Here is a 22,855-nt window from a genome sequence, read left to right as displayed (position 1 = left end):
GCCAAGATGGACAGCAGTTTATTAAGTTAGAACATATTATTTTATGGGTACTTAACCTGCTGCCGTTTTTGGCAGCACCTTTTGCTAATTGTTCAAGAAGTTGTTGAACTTTTTATGATGTAATTGTGCTTCCTTGTGATTAATGTCTTATAGAACAATGCATAGTTTTGAGTAGCAAAACTCAGAACAGCTTTCAGTTTTATTATTATTTTTTGTAAAAATTAGGCTATGGGTACAAGAACATATTCTGAATTTATAAGCAAGAATTATGTCTTCTCTTTGTATCACTAGTGCCTCACAATGTACCTGGCATAAAACAGCTAGGAGAATGTGGAAAGAAGGAGAGAAGGAAAGCAGCAACATTACATCAGTTATCTTTAGGCTTATATTAGTCCACAATATGTCTTTGCTTTTAAACGTCTTTTCCCATTACCTCATCTTCTAATGTATATATCTTCTCTACCTGTGAATTCCTCTTCGTTTCTATTGCTGATGGCTTCTGTTTCCTGACTTTTTAATTTGAGCCTCCTAGCTTCTGCCATTGCTACTAAGTAGTGGTGACAGGTTCAAATTCATGGGAGTGCTGTACTGACTGTATACCCTGGTAAATAATCCATAATCAGTTATACTGGGTGTACATTTAGTGATTTTTGATAATTCTTTTTTTTTAAGACTTACCTTTGTTTAATTCATCCCTATTCAATTCTATGAAATGCATCTCACATTTCACTTTCATATTCCACTCCCAGATCTAAACAAACTAAGCATACAATTGTTGATTGCCTCTTCTGTCATTTGTGTAATCTTAGGAATTAGAATTTATTTCATTTATCCAATTCTCACATTGCTACTTCAGAACTTTTACACTGCCCTTAAAACCTCCAGTCCTATTTTGCTTCCTTGATAAGAGGCAGCCTTGCCTATATCATGACAAAGGGTAGAAGACATTTCTTTATGCTCCCCTTCTGCATCACAGTTTTGTCTTCGGTTCCTTCTTTGGTTCTTTGAAGGAAGAAGTCCAAGTCCAACACTTCTGCCGTTGCCAGTCTTCTTCCTCAGACCTTCCTCCAACCGTCCTCTCCTTCCTCCTCCTCATCTCTGTCTCCCTTTCCACAAACTTCTCCCCTCAAGACATGCTCAAATTCCTTTCAGCCAAAAGGTAAACTTCCCCTCCAGACTACCTTTAGTCTAGTTACTGCCATCTGTTCCTCCTTCCTTTCACTGTCAAACTTCATGTCCTCTCATACTGTGCTTTAGCACTAATTTCACTATACTGTAATTGTCTATTTTGTTGTCTCCTTTCTCCATTAAGCTCTTAGGAGACCTGTGCCTTGGTCACCATTGATTCCCCAGGGCCTAGAGTAGTTTCTGGTACATGGTAGGCATTCAGTAAATATTTGTTGAGTGAATGAACAATATTGAGCCATGCCTATACCATTCACATGTGAACCATATAGTTTTTCCCTACCCCTACATTTCTATTGAGAGTTCACTTGAAGGCCATCAGTGACCACAGAAATGCTAAATCTAGTGCCTTCTTGCTTCCCATCATGCTTGAACTCTCTATGACCAATAATGCTTACAAAAATATACCTTTCCAAGATTTTCATGGTTACTTGTAACTAAGTCACTTTGGGCTGGTGTCAGCATGGTATTGCATCCAAAAGAAACAGACAAGTTTCCAAATCTTTGGAAAATAATGAACTTTTTACTATTTCACAGAAATCTTCTAAGGAGATAGAAAGGTACAATTACGTTAAGCTCAGCAAGCTTCATACAAGTTCTCTTTGCCCATCTCTTCCCAGATCCTCATACAGCTTGGCAGCTTCCCTCAATCTCCCTTCTGTCACATTTCCCCCAGAATCTTCTGTAAACTTCCTACCAAAACCTCTTGTCTACTTTTTTCATCTTCTGGTTCTCTTAACTTTGTTCTTTCCAATTTAAATCACTTTAGCCTCTCAGCTTCTTCCAGTTCTTTTCTATAACCTGTTATCCTGTTCAGCATTCCAGAAGTCTAGGAGCATTCTCTTGATTTCATCTGGTTTGTCCTTACCAATTTTCTTTGCATGATTTTACTTAATTTTAGAGCCTTAGATCATACACTGTCTTCTCCAGTGAGTATTTCTTAATCTCCTGGGTTTGGCTGGGTTTCCCCCTTGTGTGTTTCTGTAGTGCCCCATCTATAACTATATTGAATTTATCTATTTGTGTCTCTCCCCATAGTCTGTAAGCATCTTGAGAACTCCTGTCTTTTCTTTATACCCCTAGCATCTAGCACAGTACCTGGAACATGGTGGATGTTGATAAATATTTCTTGAACTGATGGTCCTGTGAACTCTGATTCTTCCTCTCTTGCCACTGACTTTTATTTTGTTTCTACGTCTTTAAATATGATCAGAGTTTCCTTCCTCCTTTTTCTTTTCTTTTTTTAATACTCTTACTGATTCCTTCACTCCTAAAGCATCACTTATTACTTCTGTGAAGATGACCCCAGACCTATTTTCTAGCCTGGCGATTCTGATTATTAGACCATTTGTTTTCAAAGTTACATGTCAGACATCTCCACATGGATATTTCTCCATATCTTACCAGCAACGAAACTCAGTAAGCCAAACTTACTTTCTTTTTAAACTTGCTTCTCCTTTATTGTTCCCTGTTTCAATTATTCACACTCCTACCTTCTTGGTTACCTAGGCTAATTAGAATCCTAGGAAATACCTTGACTTCTTTCTCTCTCTTACACTCTCTACCTTATCAGTGATCAATGCCTGTTCATCCTGCAATTCAGTGTTTCTCACATTTGGGTCCTCCTTGCCATCTCCACCTTTAATAGTTTAGTTAGGACTATCTCTTATTTATACTACTGCAATAATCTGTTAACCGACCTCCTCTCTAATCTGTCTTCCATGCTGCTGTCAGAACTACCTACCTAAAACACAGATCTGTTGTTACTGTAGGTTCATTGCTTGACTGACTTACTCATTGTCAGGTCTCAGCTTAAATGTCACTTCTAAAGACAATCTAGAGTAGTCTCCCTTATAGTTCTGTTTCATGTTCCTTTCCATATTGTCATCGAATACAGTTTTTAGTTATGTTTATATTTGTGCATTGATTTGTTTAATGTCTGTCTTGGCACTGGAGAGATTTATGTAACAGACTGGGGAGAGTTATGTAGACCCTGTGCCTAGCACAATGCTTGGGACATAGTAGTCCTTAAAAAATATTTGTTGAATGAGTGGATCGATAATAGATAGCTTATCAGTATAGGAAAACAGGAGATAGCAAAGGCAGAAAAGTTACGGGGTCCTAGAATCTTCCTACATTTTCACAGACCTTGGTCTGTAGTTCTGGCCTTTCTGAAATAGTAATGGGCTTCTGCCTTCTGTTGTTTGCATTTATTTCCCTAAGGATGAGAGTCAACAATTATATTACCCCACACTCACATTAATGCTGATGTTACTGTAGTTGATTTGGGGGCTGTAGAGTAGTGGCAGCTAGATTTGTTGACCTGTTGTTAATACATAGGTGGTACCCTAGCCATGCAGACAAACAGGTATTTGCTAAGTTGACTTAACCCAGATTCCTTTTTAGCCTCTTGCAGGCCTTTGTACCACATGTTAATTAATGTGTTCATTACTTGTAGGACTAGTTGTGTTTGACATGAGGAATTTATTTGCCTTTTAAAGATTAAAGATTTTAATTTAGCAAACTTTTATTGAATGGAAAATGAAAAAATTATTTAAAAATATTATCTAGAAACAGATTAGTGAGTAATAAGCAAATTAATCTCCCTCTCCCTGTGGAGCCTGCTCAGGTTTCAGAAGTCAGAATTTCATCAATATTCTTGAGATTTCACTGTCTTAGGTTGACTCGCTTCATCCATTCAGTAGACATTTTGAGCTCCTGCTTTATGTGAGGCACTTAGTTAGGTGCTAGGGTTACAGAGATAAGAAATGCAGTTCCTTTTCTCAAATACTGTGAAAGAAGAACATGTTACAAGGATACACAGAAGTGGAATATTAAGGCACACTGAGGGTTTAGCGAAGGCTTTTCATCATTCATTCATTCATTTTTAAGTTGAGTTTTGAAAGAGTTAGCTAGGCAGACAAACTTTCCAGGTAGGTACAGAGGACATGAGACCACATGTAGACCAAGGGAAGGAATTATGGCCGAATCAAGAAAGGTCTTATATACCAAGTGAGTAGTTTGAATCATATTTTCAAAATTAGGAGTAGCTGTTGAAGGATTTTAAGCCAGGGGCATCTGATAGCATTGAGAAGACTGAATTGGAGATGGGATAAGGATAAGATTTGTGGTGGGGAAATCAAACAGAAACCAGTTTCAGAAATTTAAGAAGTGATAAGGACCTAATTTTAGGTAATGGCACTGAGGCTATGGAGATGGATACAGATACTATAATTATTTCAGAAGTGGAATTTCTGAAGTGGAGTTGAAGATGGCGTCTAGTTTGGGCCTTCTGGTTGGGCAGGTAGGTGGTACCATTCTTCAAGGTAGGGATTAATTTGCTTATTACTCACAGGAGGAGGAACACTTTTCCAGGGAAGTGTTGAATTAAAGTTTAGACATGTTGAGTTTGAGGTGCTTGTGGGACATCATATTGGAGATGCTTAATGTGAGTAGGATATACAGACTAGAGGTCAGGAGAGAGATTGCACAGGGGCTGGAGATTTAGGGATCATTCGTGTACCTGTGGTGGTTGAAAATGTAGAGATTACTGGCAAGAATAGAGTCAACATACCATACTAATTCTCAAATTCTTTTGGTTTATTTTACAGTTTAGGTCAGTGCCTTCCTATTTCAGTTTTTCATTTGGGAAATGATGTTTAGCTAGCACCGGTTCTCCTCCCCACTGCCACTCCCCACCCCCATTGCAACGTATGAAATCTATAATATAGCATGGATTTGATACTACTTTAAGAAGTGCTAGATAATTAAATTGTAATAGTATTAGGCAATGTGAACTAATCCGTCTTGTATTTTGAGGGCTTTTTCAAAACTCTGTAAGACCTATTTTTAAAAGATTATTTCTTTAAAAAGGAAATATCCTACTTTTAAAAATAAAACAATCAGTGTTCTTGGACTGAAGAAGATGTGTTTGTTGACTCCCATGGCTTTGGTCTATCCAGGAGTTGTTTGTGACTTAGTCCCTATGTCTCTGACTAAGGCAGAAACTATTTCTGAAAACTGGGAGGAAGCCATCTGGGTAAACTAATAGAATCTGACATAATCCATATGATAAACTTAAGTAATTTAGTATCCATAGCCAGATTCTGAGGGCAAAAATATGCTATTAAACATTGAACAGATTATTGAAATAAATTACAGTAATTTTACTTTGCCAAGCTGCACTATTTGGACTGGTGAATATTTAAAATAACAATGAAATGAAAACTAGGCCCTGCATTGTCATGTATGTTCCTGTGTTCCGCACTGGTTTCTCTCTTTTTACCTCCTTTCTGAAGGGAGAACCTAACAATAAAACTTTAGGTCTTGCCATCTAGCTAACCACTAGAGTTCAAGTAGAGATTTTTGTCTTCTTGGAACTGAAATGAAGCAGCCTGTTTACCCTGCCCTGGCCGGCGTATACTTAGGAGGGTATGCAGAATGACTTTTAAGAAGTCAGTCCTGCTTGGGATCGAAACCAATGATTTAATACTGAAAGTGTAGGTCTGTATACCATTTAAGCTATCCAACTTTTGATTAACTTTTAAAATCTGCCTTTAAAGGGAAGAATTCCCAGGAGACTGTGTGTCAGGTTTCAATAGAGCAGATTTTATGGTTGAGTTATGAAACTTAAAACGGAAGTCAGTAATAGAAATGCTGACAGACGAACTAGAAGAGGATAACTATAATAAAACAACGTTTTATTATAATCTTATAATCTATAGTAAAATGAGAAAAAAAACTTAAAAGTTTTCTGTTTTAATGCTTTGAAAATGGTTTCATTTTCTTATTATTTGAACTTTAAATTAATCAACAGTAGACATCAGCATAAACCTAACAACCATGTCAAAATAACACAGGGCACATTGCTATAGCACAGAATTATTTTAAATCATAAACTTTTAACTAACACCTGTTTCAGATCTTCCTTTTTAAATAAATTTGTTTCTAAACATTGATTTTTTCCCTCCCCCCAGCAAGCCTCTGTATACTCATTCTCACATCAGTAAATCACTAAGAGATTACTAAAAAAAAGGTAATATGTGTATTTAGGTGTTTGAAGGATTGTAACAAAAATGAATGGTAGAGTAGAATTTTAGAATTTATATTTTCTGCACTGAGGACTTCATTTGTTTAATAACCTTCTTTATATTTGTTGATATTCTTTCTTGCCCAACATTTTAGAGATAAATTTTGTTTAGAAATTTCTTACAAGATTTATCAGTATGTCACCAATAACAACACACACACACACACACTCATACACATACATGCACACTCTTTATTCATAAGATAATACCTTGAATATGTATCTTGCCAAAAGTTATTACATGGTTCTATATTATTCGTTTAGCTTCACAAGGTTACTAGATCGTTGAGAGAGAGGTTAGTTTTTTTGATATTTTTTTCATGTAGTAAAACACACAGAACTCTTTCAGCAGACCCAACTCACAATCTTAATCAATGGAAAGGTAGAACCGGCACCTCTTGATTTCCTCATTTTGTTGTATTTTGGGTGGAGCTGACTCTTGCATATGAAGGTTGTGATAGGAAATAATACTAGGTACTTGAAAGAAAATACTGGAAGAGGGTTGCCAAGCCTCCTGTATAGGTATGATTTTCTCATACTTCAGAGCCCTGCCCTATTAAAAGTTGTATCTAGATGCATATTAATCTTATATTTGAGCCTGTTCGGTCACTTTTGATATATCTCTATCATGTCATCACTCCCGTATTCTATCAAGAAAACTTGGCAACCCAATATTTGAAAAATAATTTCTGACATTTTTTTTGCCAAGTTACTATTTAAAATCAAACTGTGACTAAAACTAAATTTATCATCCTACTACCAGCACTGATTCCCCTTGCTGACTTTATTTTGTCCATGCTATCATCATTTTGCTTATCACACAGATTTAAAGTGCTGTTTCTTCTATGAATCTATTCTTGGTAGCTCCAACCCATGGTGACCTCTTCCTCTGATGAACTCACATTTACCAGTTTTTTTCACTTTCATCCTTTTTGTTATTAATGCATTATTATTTAATTACAGTGTCCCCATGATTAGACTGTAAGCCCTCTGAGTCTCAAGACTAACAGTTTTGCTCTACAGCATGTAAGGTCATGAATGAATGGATCATCAGGCCTGTCCCCATTTTCTGTTCTCCAGATGTCAGTATCCTCTTCATGTCCTGTTTTTACTGGTCTAAACCTTCTGTTGCTCTACCCTTAGCTACCCTGCCTGGTCTGCTAGTATCTTGTGTTTATGAAGATTATGGATGATTTTTAGGAGGTTCTTGGGCTAATTTTAGGGGAATACAGGGGTGATTTTTCAACTTTTTCCTTATCCAGGATCCATTTTTAAACTCTACCACAAGATTCTGCCTCTTTATAATTATTTTTAATATTTACTCATGTATCAAAATATGTTTTGAGAGTCTGTATCTTAGAAGCAATAGTTTGTGTGTGTGTGTGTGTGTGTGTGTGTATAAAGAGGACTAGCCAGATTATTATTTATTTATTTATTTATTAATTGGCTGCGGCTTGTGGGATCTCAGTTCGCCAACCAGGGATTGAACCCAGGCCACAGCAGTGAAAGCCTGGAATCCTAACCAACTAGGCCATCAGGGAACTCCCAGGACTAACCAGATTTTTTACTTTTGATAAAGAATAAAAACAAAGAAGAGAAACATTATCAAGTTCACAAACATGAATTTTCTTCCCAGATTCTTTTGCTTACTATGCTGCTTTTGTAGCCTGGTGGGAACAGAGCAGGCAGAGTATAAATAATTATAATATCATGTATGTAAGTCACTGCAAAGTCAGGCTTATAGTTATTTTATTTAGCCATCTGGTATATACATTTTGTATATACCTTCTTTTGAGCCAAAATTCTGTTGAATTGTAGATGGGAACTATAGAGATGTAGTATAACCTCATTTTAAAATGGAGAAAATTGAGGTAAGTGATTGCACAAGGTCAGTGAAGAAGTCAGAAATAGAGACCAGCTATCTCTTAAAGATTATTTTAGTAGGTAATAACATGTACATGTTAACAAAATTAAACAGTACAGAGAGATGTACTGTGAAAGGTAAGTTTTCTTCCCACCCCATCTCTTGGTTTTCTCATTCTCTTCCCCAGAGTTAAGAAGTTAGTTTCCAGTTTCTTGGGCTTTTGAGATCTGTTTTATGTATATATAATCATATAAATGTATATATTCCCCTTCACGCAAATGGTAGCATACTATACTGTACCTTGTTTTTTTTCACTTTTTAACATTATGTCTGAAAATTGTAGAACACAGATGTTTTTATCCCTTGGTCCATGAACTTTCCATTTTACTTTACTTCCTATCATTTAGACAACCAGTTTTAGTTAATGTGAACAAAGTGTTAAATTATTCTTTGCTTCTAGCATATCGTATTGAGTACCTCATGTGCCACATAATGTGGTATTTCACATTTCTTTCAGAAAGAGAGCATGGTCATGGATTTATTTTATGATAAATGCTAAAGTGAAATGTACATAATAATTATTACTACTAGTTACCCAAAATAGCTGATTGGGATATTTTCTTTAATATATGAAAAAGAAATGGCAGGTGAAATTTGCAGGGAAATCATTTACTTTTAAACTTGTGTAAAAACTTGTATAGTATGTACAAAGCAGTTTAATATCTTAGTGCCAGTGACAAGCAGTGGTGTTATAAATATTAAAGCACAAATGTTTATTTTCTAATCTCCAAACTCATATGCAAATCAGAAAAAAATTTTCATTTGTTTCTCAAAACAGGTTTTAACTATGTGCTTTAATCTTCTTGAGATGACTCATGGTCATCTGTATAAAAATACACCCTTAATTTTGATCATTCAGGGTTTATTTTGGCTAGCTTCTCTGTCAATGCAGTTATTGCTTTATTTTTCAGAGATTAATGGGGCCTATTAAAACTGCTTGATTTTACATCTTTTGGACCAGACTATATTACAAAAGACAAATCCATTAAAAAAAAATGTGAACCATACCAAATGTCCATGTTAAGAGTCATAGAGGCCAAGTACTTATACTTGAATTTTACTTTAGATAATTAGTAATCCTGCATTCTCCCTAAAGATGGCAGTACTTCTCCATGTATCATTTACTGAGTAATTCTGTTTGAAAATAGTATTAATTATAATTCCATAATTGATTGGAAAAAAGTTAATCAGACTAAAAGTATATTTTCATAATATCACAATAGTTAAAATTCAGTAGTAGAACAAATAAAATTGTATCCTTGAGGTTCATAGCATTAGCACAACTTTTATGTGTGTTATCCTTGACCCTGGACACAGGGTCTTAATGGTTCTTACTGCATTCTGACTTTGGAATTCTTGATGTGACATCATGAACTCAAGTCTTGTCAAGAATTGTGATAAGTCATGTTAGGACCTTGCTATATTTATATAGATCTCGCCTGTAGAGGTATCATCAGAAAACAAAAACTGACAAAAAACCCCAAACAGAAACAAAACCCTTAAGTAACTGCGTATTGTGCATATTTTTGGACGTGAGAAATGTTTTAATCTTTATTTATTCTTTGGTAAAAGTTTATATGTCCAAGTTCTACTCGAACTTTTTCTTTTTTGCTTAGGTGACTAATTGTTTTAATAAATGAAATAATTACTTATTGGTGCCATAAACAAACAAACCAAAAAAAAAAAAAACCACACAAATCTTCAGCCTTCTCTGCTGTAGAAACTAAGCTCTAAATTCACAAGGTAGTGCTCTGGAACATGGAGAAACAACTCTGTATCTTGTTCCTCCATTTTCCATTATTCCTGTTTTGAATTAAATGGTTCTTCCTTGCATGCATGTGTTTGAAATCATGTGGCATTGTAGTTTGAAGATGGTGAACAGCAAGACAGAGGGCAGGCTAGCCTCCCTGCTAGGCCTCACAAGTAACTTTCACATGGTCACTACTTTCTAAGGCTGGCCCTATTGGTTCATCTAGGGGCATTACTGGTTCACCTAGCAAGGTGACTAGGTGCTTGAGGACTGTGTCACTCTGACCAGCCTCATAGATACTGGTGTATAAATACAATACTACTTTTTAAATTTGTCATGAGATGTATCAGGGACACTGGCTTCTCATGTTTATGGTTCAGTGTATTTTCTCCCAGTAGGCAGATATACTAAATTATAATGAGAAGATTTCTTGATGAGCATTGAATCAGCTCTTAGTGACCAGTATCAGCAAGCTCTGGTAGTATGATACATTCATCTTTCCCATAGGAATATACTTGCCACTCAGACCAGATATTCATCAATTTTCAGAGAATCCTTTCTCGTAGACCAGGATGCAGACAGATGGCCAGCTTTTGCTTTCTTGATTTCTTTTCTTACAGATACTATAGATTGTCTCCTTTAGCACATTTTTTTTTCCCCATTAGAGTTTAATAAAATTGCACCAGTGTATGTAAAACACTTAGCTCAATGCCTGGCATACAGTAAATAAATGATAACTAATATTAATAAATGTAACTGGTATTAAGTTCAGGTTACCTTGGTACTTGCAATGTCAAAGACAATCTTTTAAAGGGCCATTTCTTTAGATGACTGATGAATCTCATCTTTCACATTTTGAGTTATTTTCATTGTTTAATTCCTGATTCTTTTAACTCAATTGCATTTATCATTCATGTTGAATCCCTTTTGACTCTGCATGATTTTGCTACCATTTTGTTGAGATTTTGATACTTCTAAAATTTAAGTTTCTTGCTCCAAAATACCCCATTCCCCACAGTTCTTCCGTCTGTAATGTGAATCTGTTGGAAGAGATAATCTTCAAGTTACTGCTCAGCTCTAGGATATAGGTAATTTTATATCTTATTTGAGTGGATGATGTTGATTGTAGGCCTTTCCATCTAATCAGCTTACCTTAACTTCAAATCTGCTTAACTTCTTTCTCATAGAGTGTAAAGTTATTTTGAAAATGGTCTGAATCCTTAGAATAGCAGGTGGCCATGGAACTGGGAGGCAATGATTGAACAATCCAGGGGTAGAGTTATGATGGTGGTAAATTCAGCAGTCAACAATGGCATTACCGATCTGGTGAACACACACTTGACAAATCAAACTTCTTGTGTGAAAATGAGTACAGAAAGGAATAATTGAGATGAGTTGATCTGTCACTCAGGCAACAATAAGCATTGTTGTCAGCCTTCTCCTCTCCATCCATCTGGGGATAAGTTTTTTTTTTTAAGAATGGCAAAATAGGTTTAGGAAAACAGTGGAGAAATTGCTACAACTCTTTCTGGTGTTTGTAAAAATACAGATTATGGTGCATTTTTGAAGCTGGTGGTCTCATAACCACACTTTGAGGACAGTTATAAATAGTAAACATTGTGGGAGTTCATAAAAATGGATAGATCATTTCAGACTGCAGTAATCAGGGAAAGCTAATTAGAATGGCTGAGGGTCTTGAGGGATGGGCAGTGTTTGAATACATGAGAGGAGGGAGAAGACATTTTTTGATGGATGAAATGCCAAGAACAAAAGCATAGAGGTGGGAAATAATAGTATATGTTAGGGGAGTGGAGAGTCAAGTAGTTTGGCGCAAAGTTTCTTAAATATGGCCCATGAAAGAGAATTGAGGCAGTGTTTGTCAAATGGTATCATTCATTCCAGGGTTGGAAAAAAATGGGCGCCATGCCATTTCCGTTCATCATGCAACTGGATAACTGATGCCTCTCAGTGCATCAACCTTCACGTTTTCATGGGCTCTCTGGTGTCATCAACAAAGAATTTCATTTTAGGACTCTTTTTGGAAACTGGAAAGGCTGTCAGTATCTTCAAGATAATATCTCTCCCTCTCTCTCTGATAATTATTCAGATGGCAGGAAAAAAATGATAGCACTCTGAGGTCAGATGTACACTTGTGATGTCAGGCATACATCATGGTTTTCCTGCTTTGATGAGGGATAGCCACATGTCATTGTGCCTCATTACTTTCCATGTCAGCAGCTGTCACCACCTTTCCAAGAGGTATTGCCAAGAAATGGGAACAGAACATGATGTTTTTCTCTACTAGACAGAAAGAAATGTGCTGCCTTTCCAGAGGTCTTAATTGAACTTGAAGGCAGAGGAAATAATGTGACTTGACTTCAACTTGAAAGCCTTAGAGGAATTTAGTGTTCTAGTACACAGGCTACCTTAACCTGACAAAGCATTCTATGAAATTCTGCTTTGGTTCTGTGTACCTTTGTGAGTCAAGGATTTCAACAATTGTTGCCATGGAGAAAAAGTTATAATTGATTATCCAAGATTATGTATGTGTTACTGTGTCAAAGTCTGTATTACAATTTCAACTCAAGCCAAATCTCAGATCTACTACTAAGCAGTTAGAATTTTAAAATTTCTTTCAGGAAGTCACCAGTTTCTTTCATGAACAATAACAATGTGAGGGAGGGATTCCTTTCTTTGTAAATATTTGTTTTTGTATATTGCTTATGTTGAAGAAATCAGTTTCTAGTGCAGTGAAATAAAGTATATGGTGTATGCATTTCTGTGCATGCTTCTGGAGGACAAAGTCCATGTCTAAGCAGAATCTCGGACTATTATTTGATTCCCCTAAAAGGTTAAGAACTAATAATTTTGCTAGTGTGGAGACAATGGGACGCTCTGGATGAATTTGAGCAAAGGAATGACAGGAAATTAGAAAGTGCTCATTTGAAGGATATGAGAAGGAAAGCTTTGGCAGGACTGCAGCGTGATTTAGGGATTCAGGTTAGCCTTTAGGGTTGGAGTTATCTGAATAATCTGAAGGTAATTTTCTAGATAGAGCTTCTCAAAGGAAGGAATCTCATGTCTTTTTTTTTGGTTCTTAGTGTCTGAGCACAGTGCCTGAGACATAATAGGCACTCAAAAATGTTGAATTAAATTGAAATTGCTGTGTGGACATGATACACCAAATGAAAGTTAGATGATAGCGTCCCAAAAATGTTCTTCTGTCTTATCTGCATTTAATACTGTTATGTTAAATCATTTGGTGTAAAATAAGGGTTTTGGAGAAACACTGCTTTATAAAAACCTCATGCACACTTTTTGTTTGAGCAGTTGGTTAACACAAAGTTTTGACCACTTAGGATTTGTTCTTTTTGTATATTTTATTTCTGATAATTTTTTTTACTACAGGTATGTCTCTAGACATGATCATTTTATCCAGTACCTGCAGAGGGAAGGAAACTTGCAGGATGGTATGGTTGATTAGGTCATCATCTGTTTAAGCAGCATTCTAATAAACATCTAAGCTTGGATTTACTCATCATTAAGGAAAATCAATCTGACAACTCTGAGGTCACTTTGGCTTAAAATATCATTGGAACTTATGAATTAAATGGATCTTCTATCAGTTTAATAACAAAGCCCTGGAATCCCATCCCTATGTTACATTAGTATAATTTTATTGTCATCGTACACATTTTTCTGGAACAAGGTTTAGCAAAACAGATTTCCTTGGTATTAATGAGTGCTAAAAATTTAAATTTGTTATGACTGGAAGACCAAGATGTAAAGTTTAGACTCCGTTTATTGCAGTATTTTAGTTTTGCTCCCACTAAGTTCTTTCAACTTAAAGAGCAAATTATTGAATACATTGTGAAAACATTGGTATTATCTAAAACATTTGTTCCAAAAGTATGGTAATTTTTTTTCGGAAAACTTTGTGTTCCTAAGTCTGTGGAGATTACAAATCAAATTAGGTTCGTTACCAGCCCAGAAAGCTTTTTTTTTTTCTTCCTGAAGTAGAAATGCTTAATAGAGTAAAATAAGGTATAACTTCACAGAAGACAGTGGTTTTGATCAACTGCATAACGTTTAAGGCATAAACTGCTCTGAAATACTGTGATTTACTCAGAACTTTTGAGGAAGATAAACTACTTCTGTGGACCATTCATTCATTCTTAAAATCTTTTGATGTCCACCACTTTGCTACACAATATAAAATATAATTTTGAATTGGTAGAAAGTTAGAATGGGTACATAAGAATGAACTAAAATGCCTTTTATTAAGTTACTTGATTTTTTTATTATAAAGATATGCTTATTGTATACAATTTGGGAAATATATAAATAAAGATTACCTGCAGCCTCATCACCTGAAGATAACCACTTAACATTTTGGAGTGTTTCTCTCCATTGTTTTATACATGTGTGGTGTGTTGTGTGTGTATACACATGTACGCACATAAAGTATACACACATCCCACCACTACAAATGGGGAGGAACCTAATTTTTTTCATTCTATTTAGTATGCCTTTCCATATGAATAGTTATATCCCAGCATTGTTTTAATAGCAGGTTAGTATCAACTATAAGAGAAAGACTATAATTGTATTTTTGGATATAGGATATTCCCGGTTTCTCCTTAAATTTTTTTTCCCATTTTCTTTGTTGTTTTTTGCTGTTACAGGTACTGCACTGAATACCCCATATGAAATTTTTGCATGTGTTCATAATTACTCCTTAAGGGAAAACTCTAAAGTTAGAATTTCTGGGTCAAAGAGTATTAAAAAATTTAAGGGTTTTGGTACATTTCCCTAAATTGCTAAAAACGTGTATAATGACACTTCAATCGGATGCTGTTTTCCTCTGATCAACACAGGTTTATCTCCTGTGTTTACGTGACAGACAACCTGTTGGGCGGAAATGGCATCGCGCCGAGTTTGGGTTGGCGGCTCCTTGATTAGCTGGGAGGCGCCGGCGCGTTCGGCCCGTTTCTAACCGGCGTGTCTTTGTCTCTCTCCCTGGGGACCGCTGCCGCCCGTGCGGGCCGAAGCCTCGGGAAGCCGTCGCCCCGCAGTGCCGCCGCCCTGCGCCCGGCCGCCCCGGGGAGCCGCTGCCCTCCCGCGGGCGCCGTCACCACGCGCCAGGCCGCCGCCAGCTGCCGCGCCAAGCTCCGCGGCGGCGCCGCCCGGGAGCGCCAGCACGCCGCCCGCGGCCTGGGGAAGCCCGCGCCCCCGTGAGCGCCGCCGCCCGGCCGCCGGCGGACGCTGCCGCGCTCGGCACAGCCCATACCTCAAGCCTCGCCCGTCGCGCCTCTCCTTCCCGCCGCACCCGCCGGAGCTCTCGAAGTCCACTCGGGCGTCGGCGATCTCCCTGGGGTCCTCAGCCATCGCAGACCTGCCGTCCCCCCGCGCTTTACCGAACTCTGTCCCACGCAGCCCCTCAGGCGGACCGTGTGCCTTAGGGCCGGCGGGTGGGGAGGAAGGCCTCCCTGCTAGTCGCTGCTACTTGCTGAGCAGCACTTCCTCATCCCGTCTGCCACAATCCCTGCTTCTCTGAGAATCTTGCCACTGGACAATACCATCCTCTTTCCCTCCTCGTAATTTGTCAAGTTCCTAGTCAGCTTCTTTCATTATTAGTTCTTAAAAGACTAGCTCCCACATGAGTCTTCACCTCAAATCCCATCATCGGCAAGCTGGTGACCCGCACTGTCTGGAGTCGTGTGACGCATAACTGTGGTTAAACTTGAACTCCAACCTCCAGCCCACTCCTTGTAGCTTCATCCCCAATGACCATTTCTTCCCTTCGGAATCAGCCCTTGCTCCCACGTTCTAGACTGCCATCCCAGGGCATCCTCAACTGGGTTTGCGCTGAGGCCGGTGCGTCTCCTGGGCTACCCTTAGTCCATGACTGAGCACAGTCGGGGTATTAGTGAGACGCCGGGACTCCTCTCACGAGCAGCTTGGGCATGGGGACTCCTCAGCAGCCTGGCTGAAACTTTCTTAGAACCCTGCTGCATGCAGTCTAAGGCTCTTCTTGCCCAATCTCCCTCTCCTTTCCTAGGTGCCAGACTTGAATTATGATATGAAGACCCCGCCCTGCTCCTGATTCCTTTCCTTTGTCCTTCACAGATGTTCCCTCAATAAAACTCTTCTAAGTTGAACCCTGCCTTGGTGTCTGCTTCTAGGAGGACCTGAGCTAACACATTATCAGACATTCCACTTTGATTACCATCTTCCTATCCTCCTGGATCCCTTGTTCACTGACAGCTAATTCACTAACCTCATTTTTTCCAGTATTTATCAGCCTATGTTTTGGATTCACTTCCTTTCTTGTCTAGCCTAGATCCCATGATCCATCACTGTTATCATCATCCTTGAAATACAGTGCCCTCGGTAGTCTTGAGCCTCAGTTTCTTCCAGTTTACTTTCCTGGTAAAATCCCCACTCCAGATGAACCTTACCATCTCCTTCCACTGGCCTGACTGGGACAATTGGACATTTTCTTTAAGAAAAATCACACAACACAGTCAACTAGTTTTACTTTGAATCAATTATCTCAGACCTCAAATTGGTGCTATTGTTCCTACTGTAGTCTTAGTTTCCCACTTCTAAAATGACTGTTTATACCTTTTCAACTCTCCTCAAATTTTCGGATCCCCTCCTCCCTGTTTGCTTTAAATTTCCCTTGGAAAATAGAAGATGTTACATACAAACTTCATCTTCCTAGCACAAGACCCCTCCACCCCCAACCCAGCTAGCTTGGCAACCACCAACTTCCTTTTTGTGACTATGGAGGAAGTTGCAAAGTCCAGCCCCTCCTCTTGTGCTCTGGATCCCAACCCTTCCTGACTTTTCATGGAGTTTTCTCCTTAGCTTTTCCCTTTTCTTCTGCATTATTAATCTGTGTCTTGAATGGATCATTCTCATCAGCCTGCAAACATGCTCCAGTGTTCTCCATCTTAACCAAAGCTTCCCTTGTGCACATCTTTCCCATCTATTAGCCATTTCTCAGCTGTCCTTCATAACCAGACTTCTTTATGGAGTTATCCTTATAGATTGTCTTCATTTTCTAATCTTCTATTCACTTTTCAATTCACAATGTGACTTCCCCACGACCACTACTGAAAGTGCCCATTTCAAAGTCACCAGGCACTTCCATATTACCCTGTCCAAAAGGATACTTTCCTGTCCTCATCTTGACCACTTCCTGCTTCTTTAGAGATTATCTCTTCATATCCAAGACACTATTCTGTCCAGGTTTTCTTCCTGCTTCACTGTTCACTCCTAATGTTATGCTCTATCTCCCACCTAACTTTGAAAAGTTGAGGTTTTTCACCTCCACTGGGTTCCTCTTTTTTTCTATGTGCTTTCCCAGGAGGATCTTTTCCATTTCCATGGATTTAGATACTGGCTTTATGCTGAGTTACAAATTTATGTTTCCCACTTTGACCTTTCCTCTAAGTTTTAGACTCACATATCTAATTGCTTGCTTGGTATCTTCCTTTGAATGACTCAGATCTTTCAAACTTAACATGGCCAAAATCGAATTCCTCATTCTCACCCCAAACCTGTTTACCACATCTTCCCTATTACAGTAAAGAGTACCACCATACAACCAATTGCTCAAGCCAGAAACCTACGCATCATCCTAGATTCTTTTCATCTCTCCCCTACATCAGATAGACTGGCATAATATATCCATTTTGTCCCCCAAATAAATCTTTAATCTGTCTGCTTCTTTCCATCTTCAATGCCAACACTTACTTCTAATCACTATTTTTTCTCACCTGTTTATTATGACAGCCAGCCTACCTGTTTTCTCTGCTTCCACTCTTGACCCATGACCCACTTCAATACATTCTTCATAGAGTTGCAACAGTGACCTTACTCCTAAATTGAATTGAGTAAATTGTAAGATAAAATCTAAACCCTTTACCGTGACTCACAGAGTTCTGCACAATCTGATCCCTACCTATCTCTCCAAACCTACGTTCCTCTCTTTATTGCTCACCGTGATGTAGCCACACTGGTTCCTCCAACATGGCAAGATCTTTTCTGCACTTCAGGGGCTTAGTAAATGCTGTTATCTTTGCTTAAGCTGCTCTCCTTGGCTATCCTCTCCCCAACCACAACCCTTTAGATAACTTCTTAAATACAACATCTTAAAAAAGGCCTGCCCAGAGCATTGTTTGCAAATAGTCCTCACCTCTCTCCTATTTGCTATCTCACTTTTTTGTTTCTTTGAATTCCTTATCTCAGTTTGTAACATTATTTATTTGTTTATTTACTTTTTATGTCTGTGTTTCCCATATTGGAAAGAATGAAAGAGACTGTGTCTGGATGTCTAGGTTCTTCCACATTGTATTCCTAGCCCCTAGCACAATACCTAACACATACTAGTTGAACAATAAATATCTGTTAAAGGAATAAATGAACACATTTGCTCATTTTTCTGTTGGGAGTTCACTTTTTATTGATTTGTAAGAACTCTTTATACATTAAAACCACTAACCACTAATAATTTGTTTATTCCATTTGCTGCAGATATTTTGCCCCTTGTCATATATGTGCCAATTTAATTCATGATGTCTTTGATATATAGAAATATTACATTTTTTAGTTAGGTGAATCTATCTTTTCTTTCATGATTTCTACTTTTGGTGATATGTTTGAAAAACTCTTCTTCCAGCTCAATGTTATATAAATAGTTGTCTATTTTTTTATTTTAATTTTTTTAGATTTAAATCTTTACTCCAAATGGAATTTATTTTTGATATAGATGTGATTAAGGCTCTAAATATTTATTTAGTTGCTGCATCATCACTTATTGAAAAAGCCCTCTTCCACTGTTTTAAAAATTCCACATTTATCAAAATTAAATTCTTACATGTACTTGGAGTGGTTTCTGGATTTATTAGTTATTTGTTTATTTGTTTTGTTTTGGTATCCTCTATTCCTGAACCATGTTGTTTTAATTATTGTCATTCTATAATTTGCTTTATTGTGTGATTAACTTTTTTATGGGGTAAACATTACTCTTCTTTTTCAAAATGTTTTCAGCTATATTTGTGCATTTATTCTCCCAGGTAAACTTTAGTTATAGTTTGGCCAGTTTCCAAAAGAAATTGGCATTTTGTTTAGAATTGCTTTAACATTATAGATTAACTGGGGGAAAATTGCCATCTTTGTAATAATTTTCCCATTCAGGAACTTGTCGCATGTCAGGGTTATTGAAGGCTTCCTATATATTTTTCAGTAATTTTGTAGGTCCTGCATATTTCTTGTTAATTATATTATTAGATATTTTATATCTTTGTTGGGATCATTTTCACATTATGTTTTATAACTGGTTGCTCCTTGTTGGGTCAAGCTATCGATTTCTGTAATTGGTAACTTTTCTGAACTCTTTCATTAATTTTTCTAGGTGATTCTCTTCTAAGTAGACAATCATTTGAAGTATAATTAATAGTAATTTTCTCTCTTCCTTTACAATATTAATACCTCATATGTTTAATATATGATGGTATTAATTTTGTTCTTATTCCTGACTTTTTAGGAATACCAGTAATATTTCACCAGCTTTTAATATTTCACCAGCTTTTCTATTTGATTGAAATAGAGTTCTTTATCAGGCTAAAGAAGTGGTCTCCTTGTTCAAGTACACTAAGCATTTTATTAAAAGTTGTTGTTGAATTATGTTAAACATATTCTGGGCACTAGAGAAGATCATGTGGCCTATTTTTATAATAAATTATATTACTAGATATCTCAATATTGGATTATTTTCTGCATGAGATGTATCCTATTTCATCATGGGTTTTTTTGTTTTCTTTTTCCTCTTTTAGTACAATCATGTTGAGTTCAGTTCCTTACATTTTATTTAGGATAATTGCATTTATATTCATGAATAAGATTGGACTATAGTTTTACATTTTTAAATTCTATCTTAAACAGCTTCAAAAAAATGTTGTTCTGTACCCTAGATTAGTATAGAGTGTAGGAATTGCCTGTTCTTTGAAGGTTTGGAGGAACTCACCCATAGCACAGTTTAGGCCCCAAGCTTTTTTCAGGGTAAGTGAGTGGAAGATAATTATCTGAAAAAATTTAAATTTTCTTCTATGGTTTTGGCTTAGACAGGTTAACTACTATTTCTTGAGTATCAATTTAAAAAAATAACAGTTTTAAAGAAAATCATGCATTTTCATAGAATTTAAAAATTTGGGGCTTCCCTAGTGGCACAGGGGTTGAGAGTCCGCCTGCAGATGCAGGGGACACGGGTTCGTGCCCCGGTCCAGGAAGATCCCACATGCCGCGGAGCGGCTGGGCCCATGAGCCATGGCCACTGGGCCTGCGCGTCTGGAGCCTGTGCTCTGTGGCAGGAGAGGCCACAACAGTGAGAGGCCCACATACCGCCAAAAAAAAAAAAAAAAAAAAATTTGTTAGCAGTCCTCAACATATAATCTTATAATTGGAAATATTTTTCTCTATATTAATAGTTATAGCTCTTTTCTCACTTCTAATATTTTTAGTTGCATTTTTCTTTCTTTTATTAGACTTGGTAGTCTAAAGGAACCAACATTTAACTATTTTTTTCTGTTTTGTACATCATTAATATAACTTTTAATCGTTTAAAATTCCTTCTTTATTTTCTTAAGTTTGTTTTGTGTTTTCTGAATATTTCTTTGTAATTAATGATTTAGTTCATTGATTTTTACTTCTTTCTTATTTAATAATAGGACACATAAGGCTATACATTTACCTCTGAGCACAATTTTGACTGCATCTCCAAAGTTTCTGTATGTAGTCTCTTAATTGTTGCTATTTTTAAAATAATGGATTATAATTGCTGTTTTTATTTCATTTTGACTGGTGTTATTTAGGGTAGTGTTGTGAGGTTTTTTTCCTTGTTAATTCTTATTTCTTTTTAATAAAGAATAAATTTATTAATATTTATGTTGCTATTTTAATAAAGAGGTAATTTTGATTGGAAAAAGTGAAATTATGTGTGAAGTTGAATTATCCCAAGTTATATGCAAGCATTATCTAGAATTCCTCATTATGAGATCCTATCAATAGTGTTGACTAGTGGTGACTGTACTAGTTACTGACAACAGGGATTTGGTATACCATTAGTGTCAATAATTTACTGGAATTGTGATTTCTATATAATATCCTAGTTACTCATGTAAAAGGCGTAAAAAGAGCTTTAATACTGTTTACTGCTTCAAAAATCCTCAGGTAATATGGAACTTAAATGATCATCTAATAATTAGAAAAACTCATTATCAAAGTTTATGAAATCCAGAAGGATTTGAAAATTGTGAACAGGGAGTTTGAAAATTTTGGCCTTGGGACAAGTTTTCTTTTATATTTGGAAAGATTCATTTTAAAAATATTTATTTTTATACTTACAAATGTAATTCATGTACCTAAATAAAATTAAAATTACCTATAAGCTATCAAGCAGTAAAAAAAGCACTGTTAACATTTTGTTTTATTTCCTTCTAGGACTTTCTGTACATCTCTTTTTTCTTTCTTTCTTCTTTTTTTTTTTTTTTGGTGGAGGGGGACTCATGTTCTTTTGCATCTTGGTTTTGCTTTTTTACTTATTATTTGTTAGCATTTCCCTATGACATAAGGAAGTAGTGATGGTTGGGAATTAATTTATTTCAGTATTAGTAGCATAAGGATTGGGTTCTTCCTGCTGTGGTTTCTACTGCCCAGACTACTTGCTTTCCAAGCCTGGTTCTTGAAGACTTCCCTGATAATCTTCCATTTAATTATTTTATTTCTGTCACTTGCAATCAAGAACTCTGGCTGTTATAGGGATTTTGTTTTATTTGATTCATAGCATTTTCAGAATGCCAAGAGATATATTATGCATGTGTGTACAGGTGTGTGCTTGAGCACACACATACCTAGGCATACACACACCCATACAAGTTTGGAAAATGTCACCTACTTTATTTGCCTACTTGAAGATTCACAGGCCACATTCTTACATTAAAGGCTCTGAGAAGTTCTGCATTAAAGAAAAAATTTGCTTTAAAATATGTATTTCAAACATTTCATTACAGAATACTGTACTTTTTCCTGGTAAAACTGGTAATATTTTTTTATGAAATTTCACAAAACACTGATTTTGTTTCTTAGCTTAGCAACAGCTTGGTGGCCCTTCCTCTTGGTTTCCACACATCAGTATTAGTTGAACTAATACTGATTTAGCATATTGAATAAGTTTATTTTCTGGTGTCTCGTCTTGTGTGCTGACAAGTTAGTCCCAGCAAGGCCTAAGGATCTGATCTCAGGATTGCCCTCAGACCCAGGTAAGAGAGGCCCTTGCTTGGGCCCCACGCTTTGCAGAGCCCTGCTCTGGCTCTCTTTCGGTCACTCTTGAAGAGTCTGTGGATCTGAGGGAATATGCCCACCTAGACCCTGAGCACTCTTCTTTAGACTGCATTCTGGGTGCCTGGGATCCAGCATTCTCAATCCAAACAGCCTCACCTTCTAGAGCATCTTCTGGTCCATCCTATCCTGCCAGTTGAGTACCTTAGTCCTGAAGGGTGGCCAAAGGATGGCTATTTGCAGGGGTGTGATACAGCTTGGTTCTGCAGGCTGGGGAGTCCACATAGTTGCATGTGAGGCCCCTCACAGTGTGGGATGCAGCTGGGGGTATGGGATAAGGACCAATTATGATTAGGCCACCATGTTCCAGTATGGGACACTGAGGAATCCAAGGATTCTTAACCTGAATGTGGCCTTCCAGGAAATTATGAAGGTATATATGTTATCATAGAACAATAGAACTCATTGAATAGTTTGTTGGCTTGGTTTGTAACTTTGAAAATATTTGGATGTATGATACATAAGCCTCTCCTTTTCTCTTGTTCTGGCCCCTGTGAATATT

The sequence above is a fragment of the Leucopleurus acutus genome (assembly GCF_964270905.1).
Source record: "Leucopleurus acutus genome assembly, chromosome: 9".
Lineage (NCBI taxonomy): Eukaryota > Metazoa > Chordata > Mammalia > Artiodactyla > Delphinidae > Leucopleurus > Leucopleurus acutus.
This window is presented reverse-complemented; position numbering follows the sequence as displayed.